At 39.5% G+C, this 13,378-nt stretch overlaps 1 protein-coding gene across 2 annotated transcripts in view; it reads right to left on the bottom strand.

Annotated features, from left to right (window-relative positions):
- The window catches only part of pcdh7a (protocadherin 7a), a 191,178-nt gene extending 177,800 nt beyond the window's left edge, over positions 1-13,378 (bottom strand). For both annotated transcript variants that reach the window (XM_086211400.1, XM_086211401.1), the window contains exons 1-2: positions 13,335-13,378; positions 5,538-5,663 (exon numbers count right to left, since the gene is read on the bottom strand). The gene's annotated coding sequence lies outside the window, so the exon portion shown is untranslated. The remainder of the gene's footprint in view (positions 1-5,537; positions 5,664-13,334) is intronic.

Raw genomic sequence — 13,378 nt, 5'->3', positions numbered from 1 at the left:
TCAACAGAGATGACCATATGTGATCTGCTTGTGTGTTAATGTGTTTTTTTTTTTTATTGTGTGTACGGACAATATGCAGTACAAGTCATTGTTATTACTGCCCCCCCCCCTGTAAATGTCTAGAAATCTACAAATACACATTATATTCTCAGTTTTGTTGAGCATTAATTTTGTGTAAAAAAATAACTAATGTTCTGTATACCCCATCAGTCCATGTTTATTTGCTGCTGCTGATTTTCACTGAATGTTATTGCTGTAACTTCGGTCTGTTTATCTGCAGCAGCTGTTTATAGTCACAGTCCCTATAAAGATTTTTGACCCGTTGCAAACTAGAATCAACAGTGCAATCTCACAAAAAATACATAATGTGACCATGACCTTTTACCACTGTTCTTTATACAGACACTTGCTGTCAAAAGCGTCAGATGTAGGTGTGAATTGGTGTACAGTAATGTTAGAGAGGTTACTGTGTTTTATACAGATGGAAAAGGGTGCATTGTGTATAGAACAGACATTGGGAACAAGAAAATCTTGCTATTTGAAATGTAATTTAATGTTGCAAGATGAGAAGTGGTTGCATATGGTGTAAGGTTCAATCTAATGAGCATTTCCATTTACATCGTGCTTTTTTCAGACAAATGTAAGGTGTTTTGAGAGTATGGATGTGGAGTTTCATGGGTTAACACATCTAAGCAGCCTTTGTGCAGAGGTAGTCTAGTTATATTGCTATTGAGCCAGCTAAGATGCCCCATAGGTGAAACCTTGTCTCTTCTTGTCAGCACGTGCAGGTAACATCATGTAACGCATCCCTCCTCACTGTAACCTCATGGCCTGGGGTTTTTGGCACAACTTCTGACCAGTGTGTGCAACAGCGCACTGGCCATCCTCCTAATTGAATTATCGGAGTGCAAAAACAGGCATCAGACGGGATTCATGTCAGACTTGCCCCTGAGCTTCCAGCCAGCAAGGGAGGCAGAGGCAGGCATTCTCTGGTTGTTCAGAGAAAGACAAGCGCAGTGTGTGGATACATGTGAGTCCATGTGCTAAGGGCATGCACGCGTGCGTGTGCAAGCTTTTGCGCATGTGTATGCCATGAGGCTTCACTCTAATTTCCGTCTCAGAGGAAAGTGTGATTGAACACAAACCCTTTTTGCCAGCGGCTCCCAACAGTCACATGCGTCAACAACACAAGAGGAGATAAAAAAGTCTTATTTTATCCTTTATTTTCTCTCTTTTCTTATTCTCTTTCATCTTCCTTTTCTAATTGAATATGACTTAGCCTCTTCCTAGTATTTTCTTCCTTTTCCACCTATTTGCTTTTAGTGAAAAAATAACATGGTACATTGCAAATTAACTGTATTGCACATGGTTTTACTGTAAGAATTTAGATGATGGAGAATCTGTGTGCATAAATGTGTGTTTGTGTATGTGTGTGTGTTGACCATCTGGCCATGGACAGACCTGACTATGGATACAATCACAACAGATTAGGATGAGGTGCAGAGGAAAGCTACTCTTCTCTCCTTCATTTAACTCATCCCTCCTTGTCTCCTTCGCTTCATTTAACCTGCTCCACTTCTTAACTTTATATGTCCGTGTGTGTGTTTGCGCGCGCTTGTGTGTGTGTCTGTGTGTGTTTTCGCTCCATGCTTCCCCTCTTTTCTAAAATGTCACTAAGTGTGATTATCTTGTATTGGTCTGTAATTGAGGACAAGTCACCTATTTGCGGCTAATGGGACACGTTTCTCTTTTGAGGCTGTGGCTGACATCATGACTAACCTGCAGAATGTTAATCCCCACCGGGTTTGTCTGCGTCTAACGCTGATGCTAACGGGTGTGAACACTTGACTGATTAAAAAGATTAATAAGGCTAATGGGTGAAAAACTGTTTAGGTCAGAGCCCTGAGACAAAACGACACAAGGGGGATCAGGGGCACATACAAAGCAAGGCACAGCTGAAAGAGAGAGAGAGAGCGAGAGAAAGCAAGAGTGTGTGTTTGGGCTTCCCTCATCTCTTCATCTGCTCTAGTCTGTTTGGCACTCATTCACCACGAGTGGCTGTGACCCCAGTTTTGGCATGCCGCGAGACTAAGCTGTATGAGTGAGTGCGTGTGTGTGTGTGTTGGTGGGTGGATGCTTCCATGCATTATAATGTCATGGGTCTTTGTCTCTTTGTATGTGTGTGTGTGTTGTAAGTGTGTATATTTGATAGTTTGTTCAAATTTGGCTCTACATGAAAGAAGCTAAGTGGGAGTCACCCTGAAAATGATTTTTAGCCAATTTGTCTCATGTGTCTGCGGCTCCACAGCGATGGAGCCTCTGCAGAGATGTTCCGTCCTCTTCTACAGAGAGCCAAGTGGGTGGGCTGAGAAGACAATCTGATTTCCTGTTGTTAAAATGTTTATTCACAAGATGAGGCATGTAGTGCACTTGAGGCGAAGATCAGGAAGCACCATCAAGTGACCTTGATGGAAAATTGTAGCAAGAGGCCTAGGACGATTTTGTTGGGCCCCTCCAAACGTATTAACATAATGATACATATTATGCATTTCCATTGGGCCCCAAATCTCTCTTCAATCACCTTTTGTTTCATCAGTTATATTTCTTACAGTAATCTTACAGCCTTTTTTTGTCCCACAGCAAGGATTCCCAAACACTTTTGAGTCCTGAATCCCTGAAACATTCAACCTCCTGCTGCGTGCGCCTTCTAGCACCACAAGTGGCTAGGCTAATCCCGCTATCATTAGTGCTAGCTCTGTCAGATACTGTGCTAAGCCCACAGTCTTTCAAACATTTATTCATATGTGACATATTTGGCACTGAAGGGCCTTATTTTTTTCCAACCCAGGAGGAAATGGTCATAGGTGTAATGGGTGCACATCCCGAGAAGACCCGCCCACTGCCTCACTCAGGCTCTGATTGGCTAGTGTTGGTGCCTTTAGGCGTATGAATGCCATGGATCAGAGGAACAGCAGGAGCATCTCTTTACTCAATGGGGGGGGGGGGGGGTATACTCGTTTATTTCAGATGAAGGGTTTTAAGAGTATACTACAAATTTTTTCGCATTCCCTATGACACGTCTGTGCACATTCCTGAGGGCACACCCAGTTTGAGAATCATGGAACAAGAGGAAGTAAGCAAGCGACAGAACTAGTACAAGGCTAAATTTGTCTTAAGTTGTATTTACACAATGATGTAGCCAGTGAGCATACCAACGTCAAGTATTGAAGTGGCTCCTCATTCATCCTCTACTGTAGTTCGCTGTAACTTGAGACAAACATACTCGTTGAGCAACCACATAGATGCAGCTTTAGCATCTTGTGCTACATTGCACTAATTTTCACATTAACAACACTGCTTGCACTTTGATGGTTTGCTGCACGGTAAGCAGTCTTATTTTTCCACACACAAAATTACAGTAAATCACATGAGGAGAAAAAAATGTGGTTCTGTAAGAGAAACAAGAGATACATGAATCACGCAAGATGAACATTGATCATCTGCTGTCTCTTGTCCTCCAGCGATCCTGCAGTTTATCATGCAAAAAGAAACTGTCATGGCTTCCGGTGCAGTAATTAGAATGTCACTGGCAAACCATGTACACAAAAGTAAATGAAACTTCTCCTTCTCCTCCTCTTGAGAACAAGCTCAAGTGCAAGGTTGGGTCAACGCCAGGCAACATTTTACTTTGCTTTGTGAGCAACAAATTCATCCACGGAACAACCTTTGCAGAAAAGTAGCATCTAATGAGATTGCATGGATCGACCAAGGACAAGGAACACTTTTCTGAAGTGCACATAGGAAACAGCTGTTTTTCTGCAACCACAGAAATTGTATGTGAACCTTGACAAAAAAAAAACAAAACACCCTTCCAAGGAAAAACTGGTTTCTAGATGTCTGATTCAGCTATTCACCGATGATGAGGCAGCTATAGCAGAGATCTGTTAACCAGTCAATATCAAACTTGTGTCATTTAAAGTTTTGCGTCAGGAACAGGTAGGAGCACAAACCCTTGATGAGTTACTGAATGGAGTTTCTTGAACAAGACACGATTCAAGAATAAATGTTGTCCTTACTTCCACTCCCTAGGAAAAAAATGCATTCCTCAATGCTTTATAACATGTTTCATAAAAAATAGGAGTAGTGTTGGCCAAGTTACTTAGAATATGTAATCAGCTACTAATTACAATCTTGGAAGAATGTAGCAAGGGACAAGGAAGAATTTGGGGACGTGAATCTATTTTAATTCTGTTAACAGATTTTGAACAAAAAAAAAAAAAATCACCCAGGATTGCGTGGCATCTATTTGAAAATTTTAACAGCAGCAGTTGCAAGTAGTTGATGTAAGGTGTTGCATGCCAAAATACTTGAGGTGAAGATGTCACGCCGCAGGGAAACATTTACACCAAACACAAGTGTGAGGCTACATGATGAGACTTTGCTCTATCAGCTAGGTGTTGATTCTAATCTTGAGCTGATTCTGAGGTGTAACGTCATCAACACTCAAGACATATTTGACAGTTTCTTACGTATGAATTGAATTTCATACCGCTCCTAGATCTGGGCAATGATCCAGTTTTAGGCAATTACATATGTCTCTTCATCAGAGATTAAAGGATCACGGTGTACTGTAATTATCATCACATCATTTATATTTAGATACATGCTGGTCTGACGTCTATTACATTACTGTGTCACTTTGATGCCTCTTTTTATGTACATCCGTAGACAAGAGATTCATAGAGTATGTGTGTGTGTGTATGTATGTGTGCATGTGTTTGTGTGTGTGCGTGTAAGTGTGAAGTGTAAAATTCAAAGTGCCTGTGCCCGCCTTTTTACTTTAACACAATTACTGTTGAGTTATACTGTTACGCCTACCTGAAACACAACTATTTTCATATGATCCAGAAAGAAATTCACACTGCTCAAATGCGAGATTACAGCAACAGCTGGAGGGCTGTAAATAACACACCACTAAATGTTGATGAGCACTGTGAGTCTATGTATTAGATGTACTGAACAGTCAGTTTGTCTGTATGGGGCTTCAATACAGAGCCACACCGCCATCTAGTGGCAGCAAATGTAAAGAGTAGCCTGAGAGCTGGCTGCTGATAGAGCAGGAGCTGTAGTGCTGGGTAGTGCTGACCTTGTGTGTGTCATTGGGGATATAAACATCCATTCAAGTCTTCTACACACAGACAAGGTGCACAAACAATATATGCAAAATGCACATACTGTAACCACATGAAAAAACCTGTCAGCTCACAAAGAGAGGAGAGCAGCTCATGTCCATGACTACACTGTAGACATAGTACCAGCAGATTTTACGCAGCTTACTGACTGTCACGAAGTACACATGCGCTAAAAATAAGCACATTTAGTGCTTTTCCAATGTCTTGAATCCCCTATTATGTCACTGAAATTAAGCACTAGAAGACTAAAATCATGTCTTCATTGACTTGAATTCCTGATATGTGTTTCACATCAAAACATGTCATGAACTTCAAACAATTAATCTAAAAAAGACAAGTCCTCACCTTCATGTGAGACGACGTCCCTTAACACTTGCCGTCGTATCACTCCTCGTGTGTGTACAGCTTGAGCTGTACTCAAGGCTGATTACGGAGCTCATGTGGGCAGCAGCTCCATCTTCTTGGGATGAGCTACAAAAAAAAATTTAATTACAGTCACTGCAAAGGCTTTTAAACGAACCTTGTACAATATTAAAAATGCTAAAACAATTAAAATCTTTTTTATGACAAGGAAATTGAATGTTTAACACTTTAAATTAAAAATCACTTTATTCATTTTCTTTCTCTATTTGCTCATAAAATAATTAGGCTGCCATTTGTCTCTCGAGAGACAATCAGAGTCCCATAAAGGTCAGTAGAACAAATGTGCAGAGGACAGGTGCAAAGACAAGGAAATGCAGTACTGGCCAGAACTGGAAAAACTGTATTTTACAAATAAATCCGGGTCTGATTAAGTACTACTTGAAGTTATATCTTACGATGATTATCATGTTAGGGCAACCACAGATCTGCAGTTGTTGACCAAGCAGTTGATGTTTGACAAGTGGATGGAAACATCCATGCAGGGCCTCAGCCCCTCCCATGCTGCAGCAGAGGGGCTTGAGCTGAAAACAGCAAAGCTGAAAATCCTTTGGATAGCATCTGCACCAACTCGCATAGCAACAGTACTGTGAAAATAAAATACACATACACTCGTCGAAACAGACAGTCGGACACAACCCCCAACCACTTACACAAACACACACCCACGCTCACACCCACACACACACAGGCACTACAAAAGCTTTGCATTGCATCAGTTGTGTTCAATTTCAGCTGTTTGGATATCATTTAGTAAGTAATTAATAAGTAATTTCAGTAATAAGTGGGTCATAAAAAATGCATGTTGACTTCTGTACTAGAAATGGAGTTCCATCAAGACAGTCTAGCTCATAACCAACACATAACAGTTTCATGTATCGTTCACGTACAATCATTTTGAGGGAAGTAATGAGCTCGTGAGTAGCTCCACTGTGGTAGTACTGCAGTTACACTAAAATGTCAGCGGGCCAACAACATGTTAAGACTGCATGTCAGTCATTGGCTTGTTCCTGTGCTGAGGTTGGATTTCGATTTAGGGAAAGGTCACGGTTTGGCCAGAATAGACGGCTCGTGTGAAAGTTGCCACATCCTTAATTGACTAAGAGCCCTGTTCATAATATGTATGATTGGGTACCGCGTTCTCAGCCACAGACATAGATAGACACTTTCTGGATACTGCTGAAAAGGAAACAAAAGCGTCAGTTTCCCAGCACTACAGGATATTAGACCACAACTGGAAGAGATACTTTTAGTTATGAATTATTTTTTCTCCATCCATGAAAACAAACACTTAGCAAGTTGTCAAATCATCTGCTTTGCACCTGCCAAGTTTTATTTGAAGCTGTTATTAATATTTGTGAAATGATTCATGTGTTTTTTCATGTCTACAAATACTGAATCCATATACTAGCCAACACACAGGCTCATTAAAAGATTTGGCAGCTGGACTCCGGCCAACAGTGTCATCTATGTGTCCCACATTCACAAAGTGTCAGTGTGTGGCGAGCTGTACTGAATAAATTGTAGATCACTAGATCAGAGTAGTCGGGCAGTTCGGCTTTCAGTTTCAACTGACTGACAACACTGGGTCTTTCCTATCAACCTCTATTTTGTCTTTAGGAGGAAATGGAATCCAGACCTCATTCATGTTGCATTCTGATCTTCACTGTTATAGAACAGTGCATTCGAAATGTAACCTAAACTATTGTTTTGAACTGCCTAGCTAATAGCCTGGAATATGTTTCTCTTTGGTGTTCTGGCAGTCGTGAGTCCACTTAGATGTGACGGATCTTTAAGACAAAGGTATACTCGTTTTGAATAATGGTGTAAACAACAAAGCACAAGTCAGCAAGTGTGAATTATGGTGCATGTGATTCCTGACGTGCACTGCAATCACTAACAGGAATCATTCCCTAATAATCAACACTTGAAATATGTTGCTTCAAAAATCTCAAACTAGCAAAGCATGGTGTTGGTAGAGGTTTTAGAGATATGTTGAAGTCCTCCAACCACTGACAGGAGATACATCTGACATGCTGTTTTCAATAACCATCACACACCATTGTTGAAAATACCTCTGTTATAATGTGTTACGGTCTGGTTGGGGTCACGCACCCTCGCTAAGGGTTAGAAAATAATCACCAAGGTTGAAGCTAGTTTTTCCTTTAAGTTGGGCAAACTAAAAAGATCATGTTTTTTTAGAAGTTAGAAATGTGAAACTGGTGTTTTGTGATTTCCCTGGGCAAAGTCCAATGCTTTTTTTTTTTTACTTCATCCATACTTGGATTCCCTTCTTTTGCTCTAATTATATTTATTTTCACTGCTCGAGGGTATCTGTCACTGAAATATAAATATTTCAGGAGGTCTGTCAAATTCCTTTTCCTGAGATCTCTTATTGGAACTTTTATTATATCAAGAACTTAAAAAAAATATACTTTTCTTTGATAGGTATGGTGCTGTTAGATTCTCTGTTATAAATAAGAAATTTACTCCCATAATTTTTGGAGGATTAATATTAATTTGGTGTCAGTATAAGACCAGGCAGAACACCACTAAAATAATAACATGTATAACTCAAGTTTTCAGTCAGTACGTCTTCAACTCCGTACGTGAGTGCGCCTTCAAAATTTTCAACTTCAACTTCACTAACGCTCAACAAATGCTTGTGAAAGTCGGTCCAAGCCTCTGGTGACAGTTTACCTTTGAAGAAGGAAAACATATTTTGTCTTTCATGAATGGTATTTACAAAATCTTTAGTATGAATCTGTGAGGTAATCAATAATTAGTTATTCCTGAAGAGCCTCCTTTGAAATATCGTCGTCTTTCAGACAAAAGGGAAGCCCTTAATCTCTGCAGATGGTGTCATTACTGAGAATGTGTCACAGCCACAGTCAAACTGTGAAAGAAGACTCATGTGGGAATAAGAACGGAAAGGCATAATATATATATTGTTCAAAAAACATGGTGTCAGTGATAGCTGGGATCACACCGTGAAATGTGAACATCAACTCAGGGACGTGTGCACACGTGGACACACACCGAAACACACTGGATCTACCCATGTTTCTGCTTGACTGAAGAGTTGACAGTTGTTGCTAGTTGTCGCCACGGGGGGTTTTCACTCAAGATGCAGACAAATATGCTTTGCATATACTTGTAGTCAGAGTAGCCCTAAAATACAACCCTTATTTAGAGGAAACGAGTACAAACACAAAATTTTAGTTTTACCCCGCTGCACCTCAAATATCGATACTTCCTATCGCTAACATTTCCAAAACATTCTCATTTTTGGATTATTTTCATTTTAGCGTCGTCGCACACCTTCTCAAGACTGAATTCAAATGAAATGATGCCGGTGTCATCAGTGCATCGCGTCAAAACCTCCCCGTTAAAGCTATATTTTACACAAACGCATCATGTGCTTATCCAGTAGTTGCCATTACATTTCTTGAATTCAAACATTCTATAAATGAAAATAAGGTACATATGAGTTGTGGGATTAAAGAGCGTACACTATCCAGCACATACTTTAATTTCTACTGTCGAACATCTACATACAAAATCACTTTACCTCATCGCGATACTGAGAAAGATCAGTTTCATGACTATAATAGTTTGCTGTGCTCATTACAGCCTCATTATTACATTGTTCACAGGCTGAAAAGCATCACCAGAAAATCATCACAAAACTGCTGCTTCTGCCAAAAGGCTGTTTTTCCTAAATCCTGAGCTCTGGAGATCAAACAAACAAAGCTTGGCCATCAAACTGGAATACCTATTTTCATGAAGGTCATTCCAGGAGGTCTGCGGAATTCTGGTTTGCAGTGGTTGACCAGATTCCCAGTCCAGACTGCAAAGGCACAATAGTGAGGCACTGCCAAGCTGCAGTAACTTGGAACAATGATGCACTGCGGTGAGGTTTAACTGATTGTGGGTATTATCTCATGTTCACTGGGGAAACATCAATGCCCACAAAATCACTTAGTTTCTCCACATATTGTACATCCAGAGACAAAAACATTCCACTTGACTGGTCAATTCGCTGCTTACACATCCTGTCATGGTTATGTCTGTTACTTCAACTCTCGCTCATTAGCACACACGCCGACACAGAACATATTGCAGTCTTTATCTAAGGTCGTGTGTTTGGCACTTTTACAGAACAGAAAAACTTACAATGAGAAACAAGAACAAACAACACCAAAAAAAACAAGAAAACTCTGCTATACTAGCATGAAGTAGATCTTTTTTTAACCTTGTGTAAACACAGGTTTCTGCTAGTCTCTTGCTGTCAAAAAAATCAGTGGTTTCCCTTCAAATGATGCTAAAATATAGTTTTCAAATCACCAGAAGGCACCAGAAACCTGTACTTTACCTCTTGACACCAGCAGTAGCCACATTGTCTCTGAGCAAAACTACATTATGCTGCATTAAAAGCCTCCATTCTTAACAATTTTCTTTGAAAATGAATAAATTTAAACCTAAATGTTTATGGATCATGAAAAAAATCTGGGTGTCTTGGTTACTACAGTGAACTACATGGCCACACACATGAAAATATAAACCGTCACTGATCAGTAATCTGCATGGTTTTAGAATAATTGTGCCTGACATGGCCATGATTCTAACGAGCGCACATATTAAGGCAGGAACGTGTATGGAGCACTGGCAGGCATGCAGTCAAAAAGACCCTTTCATTTTCAATGTTGAAAATTAAGTTGTAGTTTGAGAAGAAACTCAAAATGGCAGGATTAAAGTCCAATTGTTGAAATACCATTTTGAGAAGACATGAACATGCAGCCACTTCCTCCATGTTTGTTTCACCAATTCTTCAACAAACAGCCTCCTGTAGATGAAGACATATTCATTAACACACGTCAGTTGACTTCAATCTGCAAATGCCAAATTTATTCTCAACATTTGGACTAAACCCTTGGAAGGGTTTTTCAATTTAATTTTCCATATCCGTGTAGATTAATTTGACACTACACTGGAAATAAGGACTGGATTTCATAGACAGAGGACCTGGAGGTCAGAGGTCAACACCCGTCCTGCCGTCCACGCTTCTAAGGTTCAGTCTTGGTTATGAAGAAGTAATCAAGTGATACATGCAGTGTGAGCCATTCTGACATTCACCGTCTGTTTCATTCAGTTGATAAATTCATTCAGGAAAAAAAAAACATTTACCTCGACTGGTTTCATCTCCATCTTTTATTTGCTTATTCATCCTTCAAAGAAAACATTTGGTGTCCTCCCCCCTTCACCAGTTAAGATGGAAAATTGATGATTTATGAGCAACAATCAGCTTCAGGAATATCGAGCCTGCCTGTGGCTGCCAATTACCATTAGCTTAAGATTCACTTAGATTGAAATTGATCTGGAGCATTTCATCTATGATGGCTTATCTGTAGCGAAACGCTATAGACCCCCCCCCCCCCCCCCCGCCCCGCAATTTCCTGTTTTTATCTCAGATTACCGATCAGCTTCACTGCTGAGTTTGATACAATTTTACACATTTGTCAAGTTTTGAGATGCTAGAAGAACAACAATCACAATCTTTCTTGACTTATGAAGATGTTGACTAAAGTTCAGTCACACAAGAAACAGCAAATGAACAATGCAATGAAACAAAGTGTTAATTTTCCAATTTATTAGGTACACCAACATCAAACTTAACAGTGTAATAACAGTGGAATTATAAAGCAGTCCTGCAATAAATGCTACTGTCACAATAATTATATTTAGGTTTTAATAGAACTGCCTGAGAGTTGATTTATTTGATCATTTCATTTTATTTTATTTTGGAGGCTGTCATTTGTGGTGCTGTTATATTGGGATACACTAAGAAATGTTCTTAATATTTTCATCATCTAATACGTATGAAGTAGAGTTGACAAAGACAGCGAAGAATGAAATCGCTCATCTGGGAACCTGCTGGGAAAAACTGCAGAGGCTTAAAAAAAATTATCTCTGAATAGATGAAGCAAAGCAACCTCTCCTGACCTCCAGTGAAAATATCAAGAATTGTATCGGATTCTTAAAAAAACAACAACAACAAAAAAACAGACATTGTGTGTTAATTATTTTTGATTTATATTTGTTTGCGGGCATATTCTATACCTTTGGATAAAACTTGATTTTTGCGTATGTATACTCTACCGGTCAAAAGTTTGGACACACCTTCTCATTCTATGTTTTTTCTTTATTTGTACTATTTTCTAGATTGTAGATACATACTGAAGACATCAAATACATGAAGCAAGATATATGGAATTATGGAGCAAGGACAAATTTGTGAAAAAAACTGTAAATATGTTTTATATATTAGATTCCTCAAGGTAGCCACCCTTTGCTAGTTTGTTGACAGCGCTGCGAACCCTTGGCCTTCTCTCAATGAGCTTCATGATGTCGCTCACTGAGAGGAAAGCAAAGGGTGGCTATTATAAAGAATCCACAATATGAAAACATGTTTAGAGTTATTTCACACTTTTTTGTTTACTGCATTAATTCCATAACCGTTCATTCATAGTTTTGATGCCTTCGGTGAGAATCTACAATGTAAATCGTCATGAAAATTAAGAGAAACCATTAAAGGAGGAAGTGTGTCCAAACTTTTGACTGGTAGTGTATGCATATTTCCCAAAATAATTTAACTAATATTTGGAGATATTTTGTGAGGTTAGATGTTGCGGGAACAAGTATTGATTTCTGCAGCTAAAGAATCTCCCAATGAAGAAGACATGACATCAAGGGTCAAAGACGACTTTATTAACAGTCGGGAACAATTTCCATGTCACTGAAATGGCAGAATGGAAATTGATCAGCTGTTTATCACAATTAAGCTTCAGACTGACTTCCTTTTTTTTTTTTTTTTTAAACAATGGTGACAAGTGAAGCCCCTCGAGGCAAATTCAGATTAGTGATTCCGGCTTTATAAATAAAAGCTGACTGATTGATTGATTGACTGAAGCCAGCCGCAACTGCATGCGGCCCATAATAATCAGTACGAGAGCAAACAGCTGCACTGAGGTAGAACTCTGGGACTGAAACTGAAGAGAGAATATATTTTTCATGTTGTTATTTACCCTGAATAATTAGGGCCACTGAAGAGAACCCTGAAATTTAACCATATGTTATTTACTGTAAGGGACTATGAGAGATTATTCAACTACTCTGCTAATTTACAAGCAGAAACAAAAAAAAAACCTCACATGATTAGATGTATTAAAAAAAAAAAAAAGATGTATTAGCGGAGTGACGGAGCATCAAAGGTTCATCAGTATGTCTCATCTTAATTTTTTATAATGAAGTAGAGCTGAAAATACAGTGTGACAAATCCACTGCACCAGGTCATGGAGCACATACCACACAAGGGTTATCCACACACACACACACACACACACACACACACACACACACACACATCGTTTCAGCTCAATTACAGACACTATCACAGATGTGGTAGACAGATGTGTCACCCGCAGACAGCCTTCATGCTTGACAAACATTATAGGCTTAAACCACCATTCATCTTAATTTGTCCAGTAGGAAACAATTAATCCACGTTACTCATCATCAAGACAAACGAGGAACGAGGACAGGATGTAATGCTTTCTTAGCTTCAGGAGCCAACACGGCTGTAAACAGGTGATTGTGTGTCCCATCAGTTCCTCAAAGCACTAGTCTGGTGTGATACATCTTTGGAGTGCGGTTGCAACTCACCTCTTCACTACTAGCTCCTCCCACCTGTTCACAGTCATTGTCTT

Source organism: Aulostomus chinensis, chromosome 8, assembly GCF_037954235.1.
Source record: "Aulostomus chinensis isolate RoL2024-O1b breed Wild chromosome 8, RoL_Achi_v1.0, whole genome shotgun sequence".
In the NCBI taxonomy this organism is placed as follows: Eukaryota; Metazoa; Chordata; class Actinopteri; order Syngnathiformes; family Aulostomidae; genus Aulostomus; species Aulostomus chinensis.
This window is presented reverse-complemented; position numbering and strand designations above follow the sequence as displayed.